The sequence below is a fragment of the Hordeum vulgare genome, unplaced genomic scaffold (assembly GCF_904849725.1).
Source record: "Hordeum vulgare subsp. vulgare unplaced genomic scaffold, MorexV3_pseudomolecules_assembly, whole genome shotgun sequence".
Classification (NCBI taxonomy): domain Eukaryota; kingdom Viridiplantae; phylum Streptophyta; class Magnoliopsida; order Poales; family Poaceae; genus Hordeum; species Hordeum vulgare.
Genome location: NW_025422537.1, coordinates 102,501 through 126,565, shown reverse-complemented (window position 1 = coordinate 126,565; position 24,065 = coordinate 102,501). Strand labels below are relative to the sequence as shown.

Below are 24,065 nucleotides of genomic sequence, written 5' to 3'. Positions count from 1 at the left end.
TTGTTGATAAAACTCCAAAATAGCTTTTTCTTTTGACTCAATCCTCTTCTTCTCCTTAGCATTCGGGAAAGACAAGAAAATTTCAGGGTAGGAAACATTATCTAGAATTTCTCTTAGATTCGAACCCATAGCTGATGATAGAACTAGAATAGATATCTTTTGTTTTCTACTCACGCGAGCCCATATCCTTTCTTTTTTATCAATTGCTAATTCCGATCTCCCTCCCCAATCTGATATTATAGTCCCGGTGTAGATAGAAATTCCCTTATGATCTAATTCCGAGCGGTAGTAAATACCAGGACTTAGCAATATTTGATTGATCACAATTCGGTATATTCCATTTATAATAAAGGTTCCTAAGGAATTCATTATAGGAATGTTTCCGATAGAAATGGTTTGCTTTTGCACATCGAAACCAAAAATTAATCTCGCAGATACATATAATTCGGAAGAATAGGTGAGTGATTCATACACAGCATCTCTTTCTTTATCGAGGGTTCTAGCAATTGATATCCTTTCGCAAATAATTGAAATGCAATTTCGTGATCTGGATCTTTAATTGTTGGAAACTTGTCAAGTTCTTCTGCCAAGGCTTGATTAATGAACCTAAAAAATCCCTCGAATTGGATCTGACTAAATCCGGGTATTGTGGACATTCCCTCGTTTCCATTCCGGAGCATCTTAATCTTAAGTTTCCTGTTTATCAAAGAAAAATTCCATTATCAGCTCACTCTTCATCAATCCCTACGGATTGATCTAGCAATCATGGAATCTATATTCTGTTTACTGAATCACATGAAATTCTAGGGAACTCCACATACGTATTTCATATATGTATTTCATACATATGAATAGAGACCATTTCGACGAAAATTCTAGTTTACCAGGGGTACAAATGAAATGAAAATGAATTGCTAAAATATTCCTACAAAAAAAATTATGCCACTTATACTTTATAATATTCTAATCAGATTGAATGGCAAAGATTTCTCATTTTATCCCCTTTCTATGAATGTAATAAAGCCGTAATATAATACACTAGAAAGTTTTACTTTACTTCGATTTAGAATAGCGTGCTTACTTTAATTTCTAAAAATAATTTGAGGGTTCTTTTTTATTTCGGATCGGAGTAGTATAATTGCTAGAAAATTAAGTATTTCATTGTGGAATTCTAAAATAAAGTAAGTCCCTTTTTTAAGTACATGCCAATCTAATTATCCACCTCTCCCCATATCCATGCTTTTCTTTTATCGTAATTTCACTTGGGTAGGCCAAGATAGTCAGGTTATACTCTAATATCAGAGCAAATTTCCTTTTTTTATTCAAGATATTTAATTTAATACTTTGAAAAATTAAAGCACGATTCCCCATAGAGATATGTACATAAAGGGGATCTTTGGATAATAATGCTGCTCGGACCTAAAGTTCACCTATACACGGATTAAGCATAAAGCCATAATATTTTATTATGCCATTGAAATTGAAGGGGGGGAGATAATACCGATTTAAGAGTAGTTCACTACTGCAATTCAAAAAAGAAAGAGAATTCTAGTTAATGGTTCCAATTTGTTCTGAATTTTGCAGCCTGTGACTAGAAATCCACTTTTCTTCTTTTTCATCTCAATAGAAAGAAATGGGAAGTTTTATTGTGTTAGCAATGTATGTTTTAAGATAGAATCTATCGAGGAGAATAATCGAAACTGGATCAAAAAAAGCAGGAGTATCTTTTTTGAAAAAGATTGGAAAAAAGTAAGTTTAATTATATTCAAAATAAAAGAAAGGGGCTTTTCGTAAGAAAACGTGGATGAATACTTGCTGTTTTCTAGATTTTCGATCGGATTTTTTGGCGGCATGGCCAAGCGGTAAGGCAGGGGACTGCAAATCCTTTATCCCCAGTTCAAATCTGGGTGCCGCCTGATCAATAAAATACTTAGGTTTTCTAGTACTGATCGAATTCAATCAATTTTTACTTCGCATAAGTTCGGGCAAGAGAGTAACTAAGCCTGCCGATACTGGGTTTAGAGAAACCATACCATAGTTCTATCCTTAAACTAGGGTTAGGGTTTGTTTTGGCGGTAGTGGCCAAAATGGTTATCAATAGGGGTGAGGTAGTGTTTCCTTATTCTTTTATTATATGAATTTGAATTGGTTCTTAATTGATTCGATTTGAGAATTTTTAAATACGAGGATAAGATGTCAGAAATCTTGGTATCCAAAGAAAGGTCCCTAAGGGGCATTCTTCTCTTTTTCAATCTAAGATTCCAGAAGGGACTCCACGAAAGAATATCAAGACTTCCTAATTATCATACATTTTTTTATCGTACATCTTATGTGACCTACATACACTAGAGTAACAAAAGGAATAAAAAATCTTCCTATTCCCGCTTCTTCTATTCAGGACATCATTCCCGTACTCTTTCTTTTTTAAGGTAAGGAAAAAAGGGCTTTATAGTATCGTATTTTTAATGCTCTCTAATTCTACAAGAATTCCTATAAGAATTTGTTAGGAGTAAATTCCTTGAACTGATTGATCCATGGCCTTAGGCAGAAGCCCTTTTTGACTCTGTACCCTTGATTCCACTATGATTATTGATCAATAGTAGAATAATCCCTTCATAGAAATAGGAGACATAATTTAGATGGATATAGTAAGTCTCGCTTGGGCTGCTTTAATGGTAGTCTTTACATTTTCTCTTTCACTAGTAGTATGGGGAAGGAGTGGACTCTAGGGATACGATACTACTAATTGATTAAGTAATCAAATTGTTGTATCAATTCTTTTTTTAATTGATCGTTTTGCATTAATTATTTTGTCAAACGTTATTCTTTAATCTTTTTCTTTAGTTTTGTTTCACTCCTGTAAGAAACTCTTGTATTGTAAGAAAGAGCCATTATACCAATTAAGAATTTCTACTAGAAATGACTAATGGTTAAAAAAAGTTCTATACATAAGAAAATTAGACTTTCTTCCACGGAACCTATTCACGGCATATCACACATTTTCCATTTGTTTTATACTCTTTCTTTATTCTTAGAATAATTTTTATTCTCTTTGAAGCATCTCGCGGGATATTTAAGCATGAAAGATTCGCTGGTTTTTTCCTTTTACTTTTTACTATAGTCTATTCTTATATTATTTTTCTTTCCTTCCATGGATTCTTTGGTCAAGAATTGTCTTCGATTTTTTTATTTTGACCTGATTGAAATTAAGTGGATGCAATGAAAAAAGAAATTGAATTAGACTACTTAACTATTTCAATCTACTAATCTATTCTATGTAGATTCAAAGATAATATAATAGAAAGACTCTAAAGTGTCGTAGAAAAAACTATATGTAGTTCTTTCTACCACACTTTAAGATTCCAACCAGATCCTTTCATTTAAGACTTGGATTTTTTTTATTTAATCCCTTTTTCATTTCTTCAATGATTAATTGGAATTCCACTTAATTATTTTGGCTGACTGTTTTTACATAAATAATAAGTAAAAAAGAAGTAGGAATTAGAATGAACAGTGCAGTAGCAATAAATGCGAGAATATTGACTTCCATAACCTCTTTATTTTTTATTTTCACAATAACTCGGGATGTAATCCCATGGAGAGGAAAAAGGGGTATCTTGTAAATTCAAGGGTAGGGCTTGCATTCTGATAATACTGAATCAATTCAATATTATGAATATCGGATCTATCAAATCAATTCATGGATGAGAGTTATATAGTATAACATAGGAAGATCCTATATCCATACTAAGACCAAAATGGGTTTTTTGATTGGATTAGGAATTCCCTCTTTTTTAATCCTTTTTTTTCTACTTTTTCTTTTCTATATCTCTAACCCACGAGCTTTCTTAATCTTATACAATTTCTCTTCCTTTTTCTTATAGTTATACATACAATTATGTATGTATTATATGAGCAACTTTCTATGGGTCACATAGACATCCAAATAAGCAGTAGAAGTGAGATGGGGAAAAGAGGTCTGAAATAAAAAGGGAATACAATTTATGTATGGATTCCGGTAAAATACCGGTACTCTATTCCATAACAGTGGAATAGGAAATTAAGATGAGGATGGTATCATCATAAAGAAAGATAGAGTAATATCCTAAAATTCTACTAATCCACATATCGTATGTGTGTCTTTCTTTATCTTTATCGATCGGGAGTAGTGAAAAAAATTCCTATACTCCTTCCCTCCCTCTTTAATGAGAGATGCAAAATAAAAAAGTGAAGTAAGGGTGCCCTATGGGTATTTGATCTTGCTCCCTGCCCCTTTTTTTCATGGAAAAAGGAAATATGAATTTCTCCATTCATTGAACCCTAGTTCGGGACTGACGGGGCTCGAACCCGCAGCTTCCGCCTTGACAGGGCGGTGCTCTGACCAATTGAACTACAATCCCCGCGGGGTGTATGGCATACCCATTCTTAAATAGAACCATAAGAAGATTCGATTCGTCTGTCGTACTCTAAGAAATAGACGAATCATATACTACATACCCACATATTAATATTATATTATACGTGGGTATAGTGAGAGTGACATAACTAGTATGTCGTGATTTTTTATCACTAAAAATGGATAATAATCCACCCTTCAACAAGAAAAACTCTTTTGTTTGTAAGAAAGGAATGAGAGAGATATGGATTAGAAAAAAAAATCCCCTTTTTTATTTCTCTTTTATTTCTATAGATCAGACATTTTATTTTATGGGAGAAAAACAAAAGGATTTAGTTCATATTCACGAAGCCCTAGATTTTTGGGCCGAGCTGGATTTGAACCAGCGTAGACATTGTCAACGAATTTACAGTCCGTCCCCATTAACCACTCGGGCATCGACCCAGGAAGAATTTATTCTAGGGTTTTTGCTAATCTATGATTAACCTCCTTTCATAATACTCCCTACCCCCAGGGGAAGTCGAATCCCCGCTGCCTCCTTGAAAGAGAGATGTCCTGAACCACTAGACGATAGGGGCATCACTAGACGATAGGGCCATATACAACCGCTCGTGATTATACTATAATCATAGTATGAGCAGTTTTTTTGAATTGTCAATATACTCGAAAAGTATAACTAGATCCAAAGCAAAGAGTTTTTCTAACTTTTCTGCTATGTTTTCATCTAGGATTTTTTTAGTTGATGGTTAGATTAATTCATGGATCATCCTCTACCTTTTAGGGAAATTCATTTTAAATGTATAGAATAAGAATGGATTACTAAAAGGGATTCTAGATTAGTTCAGTACAGGTAGTTATTTTATTGATCTAAGATAAGATGAAAAAGAGTCCAATTTTTTTTTTTATTTCCATTCCGTGCTTCATTTAGTGTTCAGACCAAAAATGCATTCATCCCGCACTAAGTCATAAAATTCTCTAAAGAGAAAGCTTCAAAAACAAAGAAAAAAGCGAATCAATTTAGTAGAAAAGTACTCTATCAGATTCGAACCAATGACTTACGTCTTAGCACGAGATTACTCTACCACTAATTTAAAAAGCCCTTTATCGGATTTGAACCGATGACTTATGCCTTACCATGGCATTACTCTACCACTGAGTTAAAAGGGCTTTTTATTTAATTCAAAAATTTGCCACTTTGATTTCCCATTATGGGTCTACTGCATAATGTACATATTATATATATATAATATATAGAGATATAGAGAGAGACATTATGTATAGATTGTATATGTATTGATATCTTGAGAGCTCAAAATAAAATTAAGAAAAAAAAACATACCCAACTCTTCTTGGTTCATGGTTTTCCGTTTCCGAAGGCTAGTAAAATAGGCGGATTCTGGAACCCCAAGGATTCAATGGTATATGGAAAATATAAGATTTCCAATCCTAGCGGGAAAAGGCAGGGAACAGATACCCAATAGGATAGGATCCTTGGGAGGAACTTTTGGTAATGGCCTTGATCCTCTATGCTATTTTTTATGTGTTCTTAGTTCTATTGAACTTTTTTGATTCTTTTAAACAAGAATCTAATAAACTAGCATTGAGTCAGTGGAAAAAAGGAGAGAGAGGAAAGTGTTAAATGGAGAGAGTCGACTAATCATAGACTTTTAGGATCTTCTTTACATCAGGTAAATCTGTCAGCCCTGTCCGTTTTTTTTCTTTAAGTTACGACTCTTTAAGTTACAACTCTTTGCTTCTTACTTCTATCAAGCCATAGGGAAAGTCTATGATGAATTTGGAAAACTCATCTCACTCTTACTCTATGGCTCGGACTTAATGGGGGAAGAAAACATCTTCTATAATTTCTTTTTTGTTCAATTCTGGACAAAAAAGAAAAGGAAAAAAGGAATTTATAGGGACAGTGTTACCCCCTATATCCCCTAGTTTATATTGTAGGAATAATAAAACAATTTAGCAGTCTGGCACACTTACGTCCTCGCAAAGTAAATAATGATTATTGTAGTCGTAACCGTAGAATAGGATAGGATCCTAATCAAAATAAATACATTTGGTTCAGGCGCTATTAGCAGGGTAAGAAGAGATTTATTTTACAGACCAGAGGGAGAGGGGCTATCTAAATCCTAAAGTAAAGGCGCGCGATCGAAGTAGAAGTACCAATGGCTCAGTGTCATGAACCTTCTCCATCTGATTCAATAAGGGGGAATTAGCCTCCTTGTCAAATGGCTATCCTTGACAAAGGGTACCATTTATACCATAATATACAATGTAGCGGGTATAGTTTAGTGGTAAAAGTGTGATTCGTTCTATTAATAACTGAATTTGAAATGATATACTTAAGGCATCCTTAAGTTTTTTTTTATATTCCGATGAAAACTTTAGTTCTTATAAAGGATTAAATCCTTTTCCTCTCAATAGCATATTGAGGAAGAATATACATTCTGGCGATTTGTACCCAAAAACTAATTTAAATTGCATCCAAAATAAAAATTGGATTATGATATGAGTACAGAGTCGCGAAGCATAATTTTGCATTGGATTTAAGTATTCCAATTTTGAAAATATGAGTAAAGGATCTATGGATGAAGATACAAAAAAGTTGATTTCCAATCGTAACTAAATCTTCTTTTGTTAAAGGATAAGGAAGCCAAATAGCTAAAAAAACGATAGTTTTGGTTTACTAGAACCATCCGCATATTGTTTCAGCTCGGTGGAAACCCAATTCTTTTCCTCAGGATCTCTTGAATGAAATTAGGGAACGAAGTAAGTAGATTAGATGGATTTAGATAGAATTTCTATCTCCTACTCTATAAGGATCATCTAGAAAGCAGAGAGCTTTGGTTCCATTCAAATAGAAAAGCTGACATAGATGTTAAGTGGTGAGAATATCCATAAAGGAGCCGAATGAAATCAAAATTTCATGTTCGGTTTTGAATTAGAGACGTTAAAAATAATCAACCAACGTCGACTATAACCCCTAGCCTTCCAAGCTAACGATGCGGGTTCGATTCCCGCTACCCGCTCCATTCTGTATAAAAGGAGTATTCTATTTGTCTAGACATGTTAAAGGCTTGTATTCAAGCCTTTTTTGTCCACCAGTTTCTGGTACTACAGAGCGGAGTAGAGCAGTTTGGTAGCTCACGAGGCTCATAACCTTGAGGTCACGGGTTCGATTCCCGTCTCCGCACTTAGCAGTCTCTATAAAAGGAGTATTCTATTTCTCTAGATATGGTAGAGGGGCGTATCCAACCCTTTTTTATTCATTAGTTCCGGGCCCTAGAGGGCAAAATTGAGCAATTTGCGAAGCCACTTGCCTTCACAAAAAGAAGGCGCAAGGCTTCTCCCTACCTTGCAGAAAATAAAAATGAAATGAAAGGGACAGTCTACCTCTCCCTTCCTTTTAAAAACAGTTTGCCCGTTGTTTGTCTCAGTTAATACCCAATTTTGGGGCTCTGTTGGCTAGTTCTATTTCTGCCTCCGGAGCGCCCTCTTTTTTTGAGGGGGATGCAAAGGAAGGGTAAATATAGTAAGGGATACGGCACTAGACTAATACTTAATTAATACTTAATTTAATATAAGTAGTTAAACAATTAACTAGACTAAACTTTTTATCATAGTACTTTGATAAATTAAGCGGGCGAGCGGCGGGAATCGAACCCGTATCTTCTCCTTGGCAAGGAGATGTTTTACCATTGAACTACGCTCGCTACGGTATATATTTTATAGCGTATATCCGCTTGGGTCGACCGTCTATGTCTGGGTCGACCGTTTTCATTTCATTTTCTATTCTATTATATTAGATATTAGAGTTTTCCTTTTTTTATTATCTGTCAATGAATATTCTAATGGGAATTTCATAATACTGAAAGAGAAGAGCTAGCAATTCGGAACGCAAATTGCGTTTTAATACGTCTCACTATTCGAATTTTTTAAATGGCCTTTATTATTTCTTTTTTATGGGGTTACTAAATATTAACCAAATTTAATTTAAGAAATGAGAGAATTCAGAATAGCTACGAGAAAGACTAGTCCAATCCATAATGATGTACCGGAAAATACAACATTTTTATTATTTGACCAACCATCAGGAGAAGCAAATACAAGGGGTACACTAATTACTAAGACTGAGGAAGTCGCAATTAATGCAAAAACAGCTAATTGGAAAGCAATAGTCATATTTCTAATCCTCCAAGCTACCATCAAATAAAGTTGACTACATATTTGATCCCTCACTTAACCAAAATTGTAAAAAAAATACAAGAAGTAGGAGGGGTTTAATCATGAATCCATTGATTCTTCTCTTTAATTAAAATTTATTACTTAACCTCTTTTTTATTTGGATATGGGGGGTGAGAGGAGGTTATTTAGTCTTTATTTCACAAGCGGGTATAGCGGATCCTGTATCCGTGTATACAGTATACAGAGATATATCGAAAAGGAACTTGTATCTGATATCTTTCTAGAGGTTAATAAATATTTTTATTTTTTATATGGCTATGTTCTATTTGTAGGAGTAAAATAAGGATTAGGCGGTGGAGAGATGGCTGAGTGGTTGATAGCTCCGGTCTTGAAAACCGGTATAGTTCTAGGAACTATCGAGGGTTCGAATCCCTCTCTCTCCTTTTGCTTATTGAATACGTTTGTTTCTTTCATTTTTTTTTATTCTGTCCCTTATCTTTCTTTCATAAAAAGGAATGAATGGCTCGGCTAGATAGAATAACCGAGCCAGAACAGAAAAAAAGTAGAACAGGTATAAATAAGAAAATCTTAGTTAAGAGGGTTCATGTAAAGAACAGGTTCCAAATCACGATCGATTCCCTTTTCAAAACCTGCTGCAGCAGCTCGGGCTCTTCCTGCATGCCATAAATGGCCCACAAAAAAAGAAGAATCCTAGAACAAAATGAGAAGTTGATAACCAACTTCTAGGAGAGACATAATTAACTGCATTGATCTCGGTCGCTACGCCACCCACGGAATTTAAAGAGCCTAAAGGAGCGTGGGTCATATATTCTGCTGAGCGCCGTTCTTGCCAAGGTTGTATGTCTTTTTTCAACCTACTCAAGTCCAAACCGTTGGGGCCCCTTAGAGGTTCTAACCATGGAGCACGAAGGTCCCAAAAACGCATAGTTTCCCCTCCAAAGATAACCTCCCCAGTTGGGGAACGCATTAGATATTTCCCTAAACCTGTGGGTCCTTGAGCGGATCCCACATTAGCTCCAAGACGCTGGTCTCTAACTAGAAAAGTAAATGCTTGAGCTTGAGAAGCTTCTGGCCCGGTGGGTCCATAAAACTCACTCGGATAAGCTGTATTATTGAACCATACAAAACAACAAGCGATAAAACCAAAGACAGATAAAGCAGCTAAACTATAAGACAAGTAAGCTTCTCCAGACCATACAAATGCACGGCGAGCCCATGCGAAGGGTTTGGTTAAAATATGCCAAATTCCCCCAAATACACAAATAAAACCCAACCATACATGTCCACCAATTATATCTTCTAAATCATCTACACTAACAATCCACCCTTCTCCCCCAAAAGGAGATTTTAGTAAATAACCAAATATAACACTGGGACTAAGGGTCAAATTGGTAATTTTTCTTACATCTCCCCCCCCCAGGGGCCCAGGTATCATATACACCGCCAAAATAAAGAGCCTTGAGTACTAGAAGAAAAGCACCTAGACCTAACAAAATTAAGTGAATACCCAAAATTGTAGTCATTTTATTTCTATCTTTCCAGACATAACCAAAGAATGGAAAAGATTCTTCAAGAGTCTCGGGTCCCAGAAGCGCGTGATAAATGCCACCGAAGCCTAAGACTGCGGAGGAAATTAGGTGAAGTACGCCAGATACAAAGTATGGAAAAGTATCTAGAACTTCCCCCCCTGGCCCTACTCCCCAACCTAGAGTAGCTAAGTGTGGAAGTAAAATCAACCCTTGTTCATACATGGGCTTTTCTGGTACGAAATGGGCCACTTCAAATAGGTTCATTGCTCCGGCCCAGAATACGATTAATCCGGCATGGGCTACGTGAGCTCCAAGTAGTTTACCGGACAAATTGATAAGTCTGGCATTCCCAGCCCACCAAGCAAAGCCGGTGGTTTCTTGGTCACGACCAGCTAAAACGAAAGTTCCATTAAAGAGCGTTTCCACGTGGTAGAAACCTCCTCAGGGAATATAAGATTTTCATGAGGCTGATCCTGAGCTGCCATCCACGCACGAATACCCTCGTTTAAAAGAATATTTTTGGTGTAGAAAGTCTCGAATTCAGGATCTTCCGCTGCACGGATTTCCTGGGAAACAAAGTCATAGGCACGTAAGTTCAGAGCCAAGCCAACTACGCCAATAGCACTCATCCATAAACCGGTGACGGGTACAAATAGCATAAAGAAATGTAACCAACGTTTATTGGAAAAAGCAACACCAAAGATTTGGGACCAAAAGCGGTTAGCAGTGACCATTGAATAAGTTTCTTCAGCTTGAGTTGGGTTAAAAGCACGGAAGGTATTTGCACCATCACCGTCCTCAAATAGAGTGTTTTCTACGGTTGCTCCATGAATAGCGCATAGCAGAGCCGCGCCTAATACTCCGGCAACTCCCATCATATGAAATGGGTTCAACGTCCAATTATGAAATCCTTGGAAGAAAAGGATGAATCGAAATATCGCTGCTACGCCAAAACTCGGCGCAAAGAACCAACCAGATTGCCCCAGTGGATAAATAAGGAATACCGAAACAAAAACAGCAATTGGACCAGAGAATGAGATTGCATTATAAGGCCGCAATTGAACAGACCGAGCAAGTTCAAATTGGCGTAACATGAAACCTATTAGTGCAAAAGCCCCGTGGAGAGCTACAAAAGTCCATAGACCGCCTAATTGACACCAACGAGTAAAATCTCCTTGTGCTTCTGGCCCCCATAGTAGCAACAAAGAGTGTGCTAAACTATTGGCAGGGGTAGAAACTGCTGCGGTTAAGAAATTACAACCTTCCAAATAGGAACTTGCCAATCCATGGGTATACCAAGAAGTTACAAAAGTTGTCCCTGTAAACCAACCCCCTAAAGCGAAATAAGCACAAGGAAAGAGCAATAGGCCAGACCATCCTACAAAAACGAAACGGTCCCTTCGTAACCAGTCATCCATAGTATCAAATAGATCATTTTCTTCTTTAGGAACTCTACCAAGGGCTATAGTCATAGTGATCCTCCTATTCAATTACTTCAACCATTTCCGAGCACCTCATATCACTTTCCAAGGCATATGATAGTTTTATATCTGTGGACGATTTCTTTCTCGTTCAATGCCCTTTTTCAATGGTCTCGAAGAGAGAAATTTTCCATTTTTATCTATGGAGTCACAACCGAGGTCGTTGTAAATCCATGAATTTGATTCGATTTGTTTTTCTTATCTTATACTTATAGAAATAAACCTTTGAATTCAGCATTATTCCAAGACTCCTATTTCAAAGTCTATCTTTTAAGGGAAAAATGAAAATAAAAGTAACCCCTTTTTTCCCATTCCCTCTCTATTGCATGGGGGGAAGAACTAAAATGGAGGATTCTGAAAAAAAAAAGGACCTTCGAAATCAATTTTTATGTGTAGCGCAAAGGAGTTGCGATTTCTTCTTATTCCTATAGAACATCTAGTAACAAGAATATGAAATCGTAAATAGCGAAAAATTCTTGTCTTGCGCGGTCTAAGTCTAAGGAAATACGAAAAATTCGCTTATACAATTTCATCTACATCGAATTTATATATCAGAATAGCGGATAGAGGCATCATTCAAGGAGTCAGGTCTACTTACTTTATGCTTCTTTCCAATTTTATGGTGGATTTGATAAGAACCCTTTTTGCTTTCTTGATAAATAATCGACAAAAAAAAAAAAAGCGTTTTTTTATATATAGCTTGTTTTATTATAATTATAACAAGTCCTATATGGAAATGCCCGCTAAAGAGAAAATCTATTTGATTGTCTCTCGGTCAATATCGATTTTTACAAAGAAAAAACAAGAATTTTCTTCTTTTTTTTATTAACATTAAGAAAAAAGAATATAACTAAAATGGAATTGGCAATATAATTTTTATAGACTTTTGAAAGAAAAAAAGGGGTTTTTTGCAACCGTTATTTCTTATTTCTTGCCTATATCATATCACGGAAACCTTTCGCTTTGGAACGTGGAGAGATGGCTGAGTGGACTAAAGCGGCGGATTGCTAATCCGTTGTACAATTTTTTTTGTACCGAGGGTTCGAATCCCTCTCTTTCCGCTCCCTTGGATCATTTGGGACTTTCAAACTGGAAAGAATTCTGACCCCCGGATTTTCTCATAGATAAATGTACGAAACAAATCCAATTTGTAAGAAAAAAAAAAAATTGAATTTTTACTCCTCGCGTCCAGGATTCCGTCCTGGATCATTAGATAAGAATCCAAAGATAAAGAGTGAAACAAAGAATATCACTACTGTATAAACAAAAAGTTTGAGAGTAAGCATTACATAATCTCCAAGATTTTTTTTTAAGGAATAGATTACCAGTTTTTCCTTACCACACGGATCCACTAGGATGGTTTTTTTTGATACCTAAAAATGCAAAAATGAATTCTGGAAAAAAATTGCAAGAATTCATTTATAATAAGAACTCTTATCAATAGCAAAAATAGGGTTAGGTGGTATTGAATAGGTATTGTGTAGGTACCTAAAGGTACCTGCTCAACCTAGGTGCAGGGGAGTAGAAAGGCTGATCCAAATTTATTGCTGTAGCTACCCATTCAATGTAGAATAATTTCAATTTTAGAATTGAGGGTTCATAATATAAAAATATAAAACTTCTCGGCTTTTACCCATTTTAATTTTTTTTTTTGGAATGAACACATCATTCAATTTGGCATACAGAGTACTAAAGATTTCATCGAAAACTTACAGCAGCTTGCCAAACAAAGGCTAATAGAAAAAAGAATAGAGGTATAACAGGCATAATATCCACGATTGGATTGAAAATAGCATAAGCTTCGGGCAATTTGGCAAAGAAAAAACTAGTAGGATAAAGAACAGAATTAAAACAGATACAGGTTAAACTAAGTATATTAGGCATAACAAGCATTTCATTCTTGTAGAGTAAATAATTGGATTTTGATTGAGTTATTTTTTTAAGGGAAAGAAGGAAAAGGCAGATTCAAAATCTTTTTTTCTTCGGACTTTCCCAAACACAAAATACCTCCTTGTATTCGCACTCTCAAATGAGAGTGGAATAAATTCGACTTTCATATAATATCTTAATAGAATTCCATGTAATGATCAATGCATTTTTTTGATTCTATATTATCTGCATGTGTAGAATACTAGCAAGAGAATATCTCTTCTTTATTTATGTAATTGAAATGGTATTGACGAATAACAAATAAACATAATAGTGTTTATTAGTGTCGCATAAAACCCGAAATGGGGCGTGGCCAAGTGGTAAGGCAGCGGGTTTTGGTCCCGTTACTCGGAGGTTCGAATCCTTCCGTCCCAGATTGTTTCTGATGAAACAAACGGTGAAATCATATAGTACTCCGTATGAGACAAAAGTTTATTAAAGAGAATAATGATATCTTATGTTTTCTCAGAAAACATAATAAAGTCTTAAGTCCAGTCAAATTGACTACCTTTATTTTCATGAAAAAAATGGGATCTAGCAGGCACATTCAGGATATGCCTCTACTATGATCACTTAATAATCACTTAATAATCACTTAATCATATTTTTTTCTTCCTTTTGGTCTTCGAGTCGAAGAAGTACCAAAAACAATTAACTACCAAAAACTTTCAATCTATTCATTGGAATAGTTTATTTAGTTATTATAGTTAATTGTTTTTGGTACGGAAAAAATATATTACTAATAGAATTCTAATTCTAGTAATTAAATGAATTAAACTTTTTTGGAGGTTGATAGTTTATTTATTGAGGAAGAGTCAATCCTTCTCTTCTCACTTCAAGATTGATCATCTCGAGCCATCCGTTGAGGGTGGAAATTTAATAATAAATAAGTTTTAAGCAAACTTGTTTAGTCGTCTTTTTCTATGTTTCATTCATATGATAGAATTCGAATATGGGTTTAAATAAATTGGATCTTGGCGGAGGCTTCCCGGATAAATACTTACTTTCTTTTATCCATATTGCTCCATAGATAGCAAGTTTTAATTTTAATTAGTATACAAAAAACAAAACCAATGACTATTCATGATTCCATCCATATTGGATCAATTTTCTATACCACTTTGCAATGAAAAGAGGAATGTTTGTTATGGTAAAACTTCGTTTAAAACGATGTGGTAGAAAGCAACGTGCGACTTGAAGGACATGATCGATTGTGGATTTTGCTATCCATCATTTTCCATAGTAATGAAAATGCTCTTGGCTCGACATAGCCTGTTCTATTCGTTCCGAACCAAATTTGCGCAGGGTTTAAGTAACATAGTACACGATGGAGCTCGAGAGGACAGAGTTTATTTTTTATCAAGGGAAAGAATCTAGGGTTAGTGAAAACTAATAAATTAGGCCAACTTTGTCAGTCTATCCTTAATATAGAAATAAATCGAAAGGTTAAAATACGAAGAAAGTCCAATAAAAGTATATCAGAATCAATCCCCCTTATTAGATTTCTATAGAAGAGATAAATGCTTTATCGAAGGAAATAAGAAAAAAGGGTATGTTGCTACTCTTTTGAAAGAAAAAAATAGGAATTCCCGAAGTAATGTCTAAACCCAAGGATTTCACAAATCAAAGATAAAGGATTCCAGAACAAGTAAACACAATTTTCAATTGTCTCAACAACAGAGTTGGATCAGAATAAGGAATAAAAGTCAATTCGTTCGAAATGAGACAAAGAAAAGAGTTTAAAGACGACTCAAAAATTTTTGAAGGATTTTGCCTTCGAAGTTTCTCAGGCAGAATTAGCCAACTTGAGTCATGAGTATAAATGAAATTTGTTTTTTCTGTAAGGAAATTAATGGACGTCATAGTCTAATTTCTATTATTATCGACAGAAATTCGAATCATTTTCTCGAGCCGTATGAGGAGAAAACCTCCTATACGTTTCTAGGGGGGGCGTTGTTTATCTACATCTATCCCAATAAGCTGTCTATCGAATCGTTGCAATTGATGTTCGATCTCGAAGAGAAGGAAGAGATCTTCGAAAAGTAGGTTTTTATGATCCGATAAAGAATCAAACTTGTTTAAATGTTCCAGCTATTCTCTATTTCCTTGAAAAGGGTGCTCAACCGACAAGAACTGTTTATGATATTTTAAGGAAGGCGGAATTCTTTAAAGAAAAAGAAAGAACTTTGAGTTAATTGAAGAACTAAATGAATAAAAAAGTAGGATAGGAGAAGATTATTAGTATTCCTCGTTGTCTAATTATTTAGACACAATTTACCTCTTTCTTAATCCTATTTGGATTTATATCGTGCCAATCCAACATAAGCCCCTATTTTATTTACTTTTTCTATCTAATTTGTTTTCTTACCATTGTATTTCCATTGACAAAGGTCTATTGAACAAATAGAATTTGTAGATAGATGGGTCTCTTTATCCTCACTCCATATTTAATTTTTCTGCTTACACTTCGCTCAAATGATAAGGTGTGTTCCTCTTGCATGTATTCTCATACAATATAATATATATTTTTTTTAATAAAAATCGCTAAAAAAAGGAGAATTTGGCCATCGTGATTAGGGTCGCTCTTTTTTTTCACTTTAGTGGAATTTAACCGGACCTGTTCGTTTTGCCATTTGAGTGTTTTTCATGGTCGATAAAATCTTTCTTTTGATGTCTTGCTAGTTCAATGTTTTGACAGAAGCGCGCGGTGTAATTCCATTGATTTTTGGATTTCGATCGTATCTAAGATCCTTTTTTTATCTGGGTTGCTAACTCAATGGTAGAGTACTCGGCTTTTAAGTGCGACTATGATCTTTTACACATTTGGATGAAACAACAAATTCGTCCAGACTCTTGGTAGAGTCTAGAAGACCACGACTGATCCTCAAAGGTAATGAATGGAAAAAATAGCATGTCGTAATAAAATCAATCTTTTTTGAATGGAATCCAAAATTACGATTTTCTGGGTCTAGTGAATAAATGGATAGAGCCTGGCTCCAATTCTGGTAAAATAAAAAGCAACGAGCTTAACTTCCTAATTGGAAGGATTCCCCGCTCTAATTAGACGTTAAAAATAGATTAGTGCCGGATGTGGGGAAAGGTTGGGTTTTCCTATGAGTGGACCCTTTATTTTTTCTTTTTTTTTAGAAATCCTAATTATTCTTGATTATGGATTGAATAAGGGATGTTATGGATTGAATGTGTAAAAGAAGCAGTATATTGATAAAGAGGCTGTATTCCAAAGTCAAAAGAGCGATTGGCCTGCAAAAATAAAAAACTTGTTCTGTTCTTTTTTGTAATTTAGAACAAACATAAACTAATTCGGTAGAAAAGGAGCGGAAAAAGATCCGTGGATTAGACTCCCTTTCTTTCCAGGGTTTGTATTAAAAATGCAACACCCTGTTCTGACCATATTGCACTATGTATCATCATTCGATAAACCGAGAAATGCTTCTTCTCTCTGATTCAAGTAGAAATACAAATGGAAAAATTCGAAGGGTATTCAGAAAAACAGAAATCTCGTCAACAATACTTTGTCTACCCACTTCTCTTTCAGGAGTATATTTATGCATTTGCTCATGATTATGGATTAAACGGTTCTGAACCTGTGGAAATAGTTAGTTGGAATAACAAGAAATTTAGTTCACTACTTGTGAAACGTTTAATTATTCGAATGTATCAGCAGAATTTTTTGGATAACTCGGTTAATCATCCTAATCAAGATCGATTATTGGATTACAAAATTTTTTTTTATTCTGAGTTTTATTCTCAGATTCTATCTGAGGGGTTTGCGATTGTTGTGGAAATCCCATTCTCGCTACGGGAATTATCTTGTCCGAAAGAAAAAGAAATACCAAAGTTTCAGAATTTACGCTCTATTCATTCAATATTTCCCTTTTTAGAAGACAAATTTTTGCATTTGGATTATCTATCACATATAGAAATACCCTATCCTATCCATTTGGAAATCTTGGTTCAACTCCTTCAATACCGTATCCAAGATGTTCCATCTTTGCATTTATTGCGATTCTTTCTCAACTACTATTCGAATTGGAATAGTTTTATTACTTCAATGAAATCCATTCTTTTTTTTCAAAAAGAAAATAAAAGACTAGTTAAATTCCTATATAACTCTTATGTATCAGAATATGAATTTTTCTTGTTGTTTCTTCGTAAACAATCTTCTTGCTTACCATTAGCATATTCTGGAACTTTTCTGGAACGAATCCACTTTTCTAGGAAGATGGAACATTTTGGGATAATGTACCCTGGTTTTTCTCGGAAAACCTTATGGTTCTTTATGGATCCTCTTATACATTATGTTCGATATCAAGGAAAGGCAATTCTTGCATCAAAAGGCAGTTTTTTTTTGAAAAAGAAATGGAAATGCTACCTTATCAATTTCTGGCAATATTATTTCTTTTTTTGGACTCAGCCGCGAAGAATCCATATAAACCAATTAGCAAACTCTTGCTTCGATTTTATGGGATACCTTTCAAGTGTACCAAAAAGTCCTTTGTTGGTAAGGAATCAAATGCTGGAGAATTCATTTCTCATAGATACTCGAATGAAAAAATTCGATACCATAGTCCCCGCTACTCTCCTCATAGGATACTTATCAAAAGCTCAATTTTGTACTGGATCGGGGCATCCTATTAGTAAACCCATTTGGACGGATTTATCAGATTGGGATATTCTTGATCGATTTGGTCGGATATGTAGAAATCTTTTTCATTATCATAGTGGATCTTCGAAAAAACGGACTTTGTATCGACTAAAGTATATACTTCGACTTTCATGCGCTAGAACTTTAGCTCGTAAACATAAAAGCACGGTACGAACTTTTATGCAACGATTGGGTTCGGCATTTTTAGAAGAATTTTTTACGGAAGAAGAGCAAGTTTTTTCTTTGATGTTCACCAAAACAACTCTTTTTTCTTTCAGTGGATCACACACTGAGCGTATTTGGTATTTGGATATTATAGGTATCAATGACCTGGTCAACCCTCTTAATTAATCATTAGACAAAACTAATAAACAGGAAAGGGTTGATAAATGATCAAGAAAAAACTTTCATATTTTTCATTCTGAAATGTTCCTTTTATTATAATAAAGAGTAGGTGAATCAACTTACTAATTAAAAAATTAGTAGAACTTCCTCTTTGGAATAGAATATTGGCTATTTCTACATAGGGAAAGTCGTGTGCAATGAAAAATGCAAGCACGATTTGGGGAGGGATTTTTCTCTATTGTAACAAGGAAGAATTATCTACTCCATCCGACTAGTTCCGGGTTCGAGTCCCGGGCAACCCATATAGAAAAGACCCATCAAAGTTTTTAACTTTTACTCACTTCATTTACAAATACAAAATTATTGGTTTGGTTAATTTATTTATATGGATAGCCAATCTTTGGGCTGACTTGGTTGACATTGGTATATAGTCTATGTTATACTGTTAAATAACAAGCCTTCTATTATCTATATTCTAGTTAATACGTGTGCTTGGGAGTCCTTGCAATTTGAATAAACCAAGATCTTACCATGACTGCAATTTTAGAGAGACGCGAAAGTACAAGCCTGTGGGGTCGCTTCTGCAACTGGATAACTAGCACTGAAAATCGTCTTTACATCGGATGGTTCGGTGTTTTGATGATCCCTACCTTATTGACCGCAACTTCTGTATTTATTATCGCCTTCATCGCTGCCCCTCCAGTAGATATTGATGGTATTCGCGAGCCTGTTTCTGGTTCTTTACTTTATGGAAACAATATTATCTCTGGTGCTATTATTCCTACTTCTGCGGCGATCGGATTGCACTTTTACCCAATTTGGGAAGCTGCATCTGTTGATGAGTGGTTATACAATGGTGGTCCTTATGAGCTAATTGTTCTACACTTCTTACTTGGTGTAGCTTGTTATATGGGTCGTGAGTGGGAACTTAGTTTCCGTCTGGGTATGCGTCCTTGGATTGCTGTTGCATATTCAGCTCCTGTTGCAGCTGCTACTGCTGTTTTCTTGATTTACCCTATTGGTCAAGGAAGCTTTTCTGATGGTATGCCTTTAGGAATCTCTGGTACTTTCAACTTTATGATTGTATTCCAGGCAGAGCACAACATCCTTATGCATCCATTCCACATGTTAGGTGTAGCTGGTGTATTCGGCGGTTCCCTATTCAGTGCTATGCATGGTTCCTTGGTAACCTCTAGTTTGATCAGGGAAACTACTGAAAATGAATCTGCTAATGAGGGTTACAAATTTGGTCAAGAGGAAGAGACTTATAATATTGTGGCTGCTCATGGTTATTTTGGCCGATTAATCTTCCAATATGCTAGTTTCAACAACTCTCGTTCTTTACACTTCTTCTTGGCTGCTTGGCCTGTAGTAGGAATCTGGTTCACTGCTTTAGGTATTAGTACTATGGCTTTCAACCTAAATGGTTTCAATTTCAACCAATCTGTAGTTGATAGTCAAGGTCGCGTTATTAATACTTGGGCTGATATCATCAACCGTGCTAACCTTGGTATGGAAGTAATGCACGAACGTAATGCTCACAACTTCCCTCTAGACTTAGCTGCTGTTGAAGTTCCAGCTATTAATGGATAAGGTTTTTCTGCTAACATATAAGAATTTTTGAAGAAAGAAAAGACAAAAATACCCAATATCTTGTTCTAGCAAGATATTGGGTATTTTGAATCTTTTTTTTCTTCTTAATCTTTCTATTCAGAATTCAGTTAACGACGAGATTTAGTATCCTTTCTTGCATTTTCATAACTCGTAAAATGCCGAGTAGGCACGAATTCTCCCAATTTGCGACCTACCATAGGATTTGTTATGTAAATAGGTATATGTTCCTTTCCATTATGAATCGCAATTGTATGGCCAACCATTGTGGGTAGAATGCTAGATGCCCGGGACCACGTTACTATTGTTTCTTTCTCCTCCTTCATATTGACCTTTTCTATCTTTGCCAATAAATGATGAGCTACAAAAGGATTCGTTTTTTTTCGTGTCACAGCTGATTACTCCTTTTTTCCTTTTTAAAGAGTGGCATTCTATGTCCAATATCTCGATCGAAGTACGGAGGTCAGAATAAATAGAATAATGATCAACGGAAAAAAGAAAAAAATCCTTTAGCTGGATAAGGGGCGGATGTAGCCAAGTGGATCAAGGCAGTGGATTGTGAATCCACCATGCGCGGGTTCAATTCCCGTCGTTCGCCCATCGCATTATTGCAAATTCCAAAAATGCAATTTTCCATATTCCTAGTTACGTATTTACTTACGGCGACGAAGAATAAAACTATCGCTATATTTTTTCCTTTTCCTAGTTCTTCTTCCAAGCGCAGGATAACCCCAAGGGGTTGTGGGTTTTTTTCTACCAATGGGAGCTTTCCCTTCACCGCCCCCATGGGGGTGGTCCACAGGGTTCATAACTACCCCTCTTACTACGGGGCGTTTACCTAGCCAACACTTAGATCCGGCTCTACCCAAACTTTTTTGGTTCACCCCAACATTACCCACTTGTCCGACTGTTGCTAAGCAATTTTGGGATACTAAACGGACCTCCCCAGATGGTAATCTTAAAGTGGCCGATTTACCCTCTTTTGCAATGAGTTTCGCTACAGCACCTGCTGCTCTAGCTAATTGCCCACCCCTTCCACGTGTGATTTCTATGTTATGCATGGCCGTGCCTAAGGGCATATCGGTTGAAGTAGATTCTTCTTTTCTCTCAAAAAACCCCTTCCCAAACTGTACAAGCTTCTTCCAAAGCATACGGCTTTCTAGATGTATATGACGATCTCTAGACAGATGGATCTTATATGAATCATATGATGAAGTACCACATGAGTGGATATATAGGAAAGGAATCCAAATCTGCCGAATCGCTCATGTTATGATCTTCTACATCCTAGGTCTCTGCGTTCCGTCATCTGGCTTATGTTCTTCATGTAGCATTCAGATCGAATGACTCTATGAAATTACGTCGATACTTCCACATATTATGGGTAACGTAGGAGACATCCCTATTTTCCCCCGGGGGTCTTAATTACCACTGCTTAGCTTTCAATTTGCCTCTGACCATCAAATTAAATGTGAATAACCCGTCCTCCTCTCTTTGAAACAAGGGGCGCTTCCGGTTCTGTGCGTGCTTCAAACAATTTTGTCTTCTCCATATTACCATATCTCTAGAGTCAATAATTTTCTATGAGGAACTACTGAACTCAATCACTTGCTGCCGTTACTCAACAGTTTTCTGTTGAGGTCTATCCCGTAGAGGTAGTCAAATTGGATCAGTGATCGATTTCTAGGTTTCGTCGTAAACCTAATTGGTTACTTCCAATTACGTAAATCAATAGTTCAAACCGCACTCAAAGGTAGGGCATTTCCCATTGATATAGGAACTTTTGTACCAGAAACAATAGTATCTCCAATTATAGCCCCTCTGGGATGTAAAATATATCTCTTCTCACCATCCCCATAGTGTATGAGACAAATGTATGCATTTCGATTAGGGTCGTATTCTATGGTTACGATTCTACCAGATATGTCTTTTTGATTCCGTCGAAAATCTATTTTACGGTATAGGCGCTTATGACCTCCCCCTCTATGCCTTGCGGTAATGATTCCTCTGGAATTACGACCTTTACCACAACGGTGCCGTCCATGGATCAAATTATTTCGTGGATTGGATTTCACTTGCCTGTCTACGGTTCCCTTGCGTGTGCTCGGGATAGGTGTTTTGTATAAATGTTTCGCCGTATTATTAAGTATTCTCCTTTAGTTTTTTTCTCTATCTAGAAGTGGAATAGAATAACCCGGTTGAAGGGTAATGATCATACGTCTGTAATGCATTGTATGGCCCAGAATAGGTCCTATTCTTCTACCTTTTCCAGGTAGTCGATGGCTATTCACAGCTACCACCTTAACACCAAAGAAGAGTTCGACCCAATGCTTTATTTCTGTCTTAGTGAATCCCGATTCGACATTAAAAGTATATTGATTCTTTCCCAATAAACGAAGACTTTTTTCTGTAAATACTGCGTATTTGATTCCATCCATAAATCGACTTTCCCTCCTATGCTCTGAGTTCCAGTATCGATAAGAATTCGAGTTCTTATTGTTCTTATGTTATGGTATGAATATACCATACCAATTCGTTATGTATGGATGATGGATGAGATTCCATGGATAGAGAGCCAGTTCCAATAGACTTATGGAATGTTCCCGTTCGTGTGCATCCAGCAGGAATTGAACCCGCAAATTTACCAATTATGAGTTGGGCGCTTTAACCATTCAGCCATGGATGCTTAACAGGGATCATCGTACATCGTAAATAACCAATTTTCATATAGAAAGACATATCATAGAAAAATGAAATCGAAAATATTCCGAGATGGCAAATATTCGGAGATGACTATGAAAACACCTCTCTGGATCCTCGAATTGAAAGAGAGATTGAGAGGGATCAAGAATCCTAATTCTCGCTATTTGGAATGGATCCAATTCTATTGAGTCTGACTCATAGTGATCATTTCTCTTTAGCAAAGAATGACCTTGGTTATCAAAGGATTGAACAACCGGGATCCATTTCCTTATGATACCTAGTTGGCATTGATAACAAGGATCTAATGAATTATGAGTTTAATAGATCCTCTTTAGCAGAAAGACGTATATTCCTTGCTCATTATCAGACAATCACTTATTCCCAAACCTCGTGTGGGACTAATCGTTTTCATTTACCATCTCATGGAAAACCCTTTTCGTTCCGCTTAGCCCTATCGGGTATTTTAGTGATAGGTTCTATAGGAACTGGACGATCCTATTTGGTCAAATACCTAACGAAAAATTACGATTTTCCTTTCATTAAGGTACGAGGGCTTCTTATTCCACAAGAACGAAAGCACCTTTTCATTCTTTCATATACTAGGGGTTTTTACTTGGAAAAGACAATGTTCCATACTAAAGGATTCGGGTCCATAACCACGAGTTCCAGTGCACTAGATCTTGTAGCACTTAGCAACGAGGCCCTATCCATTAGTATTCCACATAAGAAATCCATTCTAGAAAAAAATACAATTAGATTAGCTCTTCATAGACAAACTTGGGGTTTGCGAGCCAAGGTAAGATCGGCTCGGGATCATGGGACCCTTTTCTATCAGATAGGAGGGGCTCTTGTACAAAATAGACTTACTAAGTAATAACCCCATAGAATCTATCTATATAAAGATAAAGAGGCAATCGTGTCAGGAAGCGGGTTTTTCTTTGGCCAAAAGGTACTTCGAACTTGGAACGAGCATGAAGAGATTAACGAGACTTCTTTCTCTTTTGAGTTTTTCTGGCGGACCTGCCGCGCAAGATCTTTGGTCTTCCCCTGGAACCGATGAAAAAAAGTGGATCGCTTCTTATGTACTCGCTCAGAATGATTCTTCTCTATCTATAGTTCATGGCCTATTAGAAGTAGAAGGTGCTCTGGTGCAATCCTTACCGACAGAAAAAGATTGCAGTCAGGTT

The 24,065-nt window shown here is 36.1% G+C and overlaps 8 non-coding genes across 8 annotated transcripts; 4 read left to right on the top strand and 4 right to left on the bottom strand.

The window, feature by feature from the left end:
• The first annotated feature begins 1,845 nt into the window (after positions 1-1,845).
• Positions 1,846-1,916, top strand: TRNAC-GCA. The gene has a single exon. It is a non-coding gene; the product is annotated as a tRNA-Cys (tRNA).
• Positions 1,917-4,326: 2,410 nt separating this feature from the next.
• On the bottom strand, positions 4,327-4,400 carry TRNAD-GUC. The gene has a single exon. It is a non-coding gene; the product is annotated as a tRNA-Asp (tRNA).
• Positions 4,401-4,758: 358 nt separating this feature from the next.
• Positions 4,759-4,840, bottom strand: TRNAY-GUA. Its single transcript has one exon. It is a non-coding gene; the product is annotated as a tRNA-Tyr (tRNA).
• A 651-nt stretch (positions 4,841-5,491) lies between these two features.
• Positions 5,492-5,563, bottom strand: TRNAT-GGU. The gene has a single exon. It is a non-coding gene; the product is annotated as a tRNA-Thr (tRNA).
• Positions 5,564-7,528: 1,965 nt separating this feature from the next.
• TRNAM-CAU lies at positions 7,529-7,602 on the top strand. Its single transcript has one exon. It is a non-coding gene; the product is annotated as a tRNA-Met (tRNA).
• A 448-nt stretch (positions 7,603-8,050) lies between these two features.
• Positions 8,051-8,121, bottom strand: TRNAG-GCC. Its single transcript has one exon. It is a non-coding gene; the product is annotated as a tRNA-Gly (tRNA).
• Positions 8,122-8,948: 827 nt separating this feature from the next.
• TRNAS-UGA lies at positions 8,949-9,036 on the top strand. Its single transcript has one exon. It is a non-coding gene; the product is annotated as a tRNA-Ser (tRNA).
• Positions 9,037-12,596: 3,560 nt separating this feature from the next.
• On the top strand, positions 12,597-12,685 carry TRNAS-GCU. Its single transcript has one exon. It is a non-coding gene; the product is annotated as a tRNA-Ser (tRNA).
• The last annotated feature ends 11,380 nt before the right edge of the window (positions 12,686-24,065 follow it).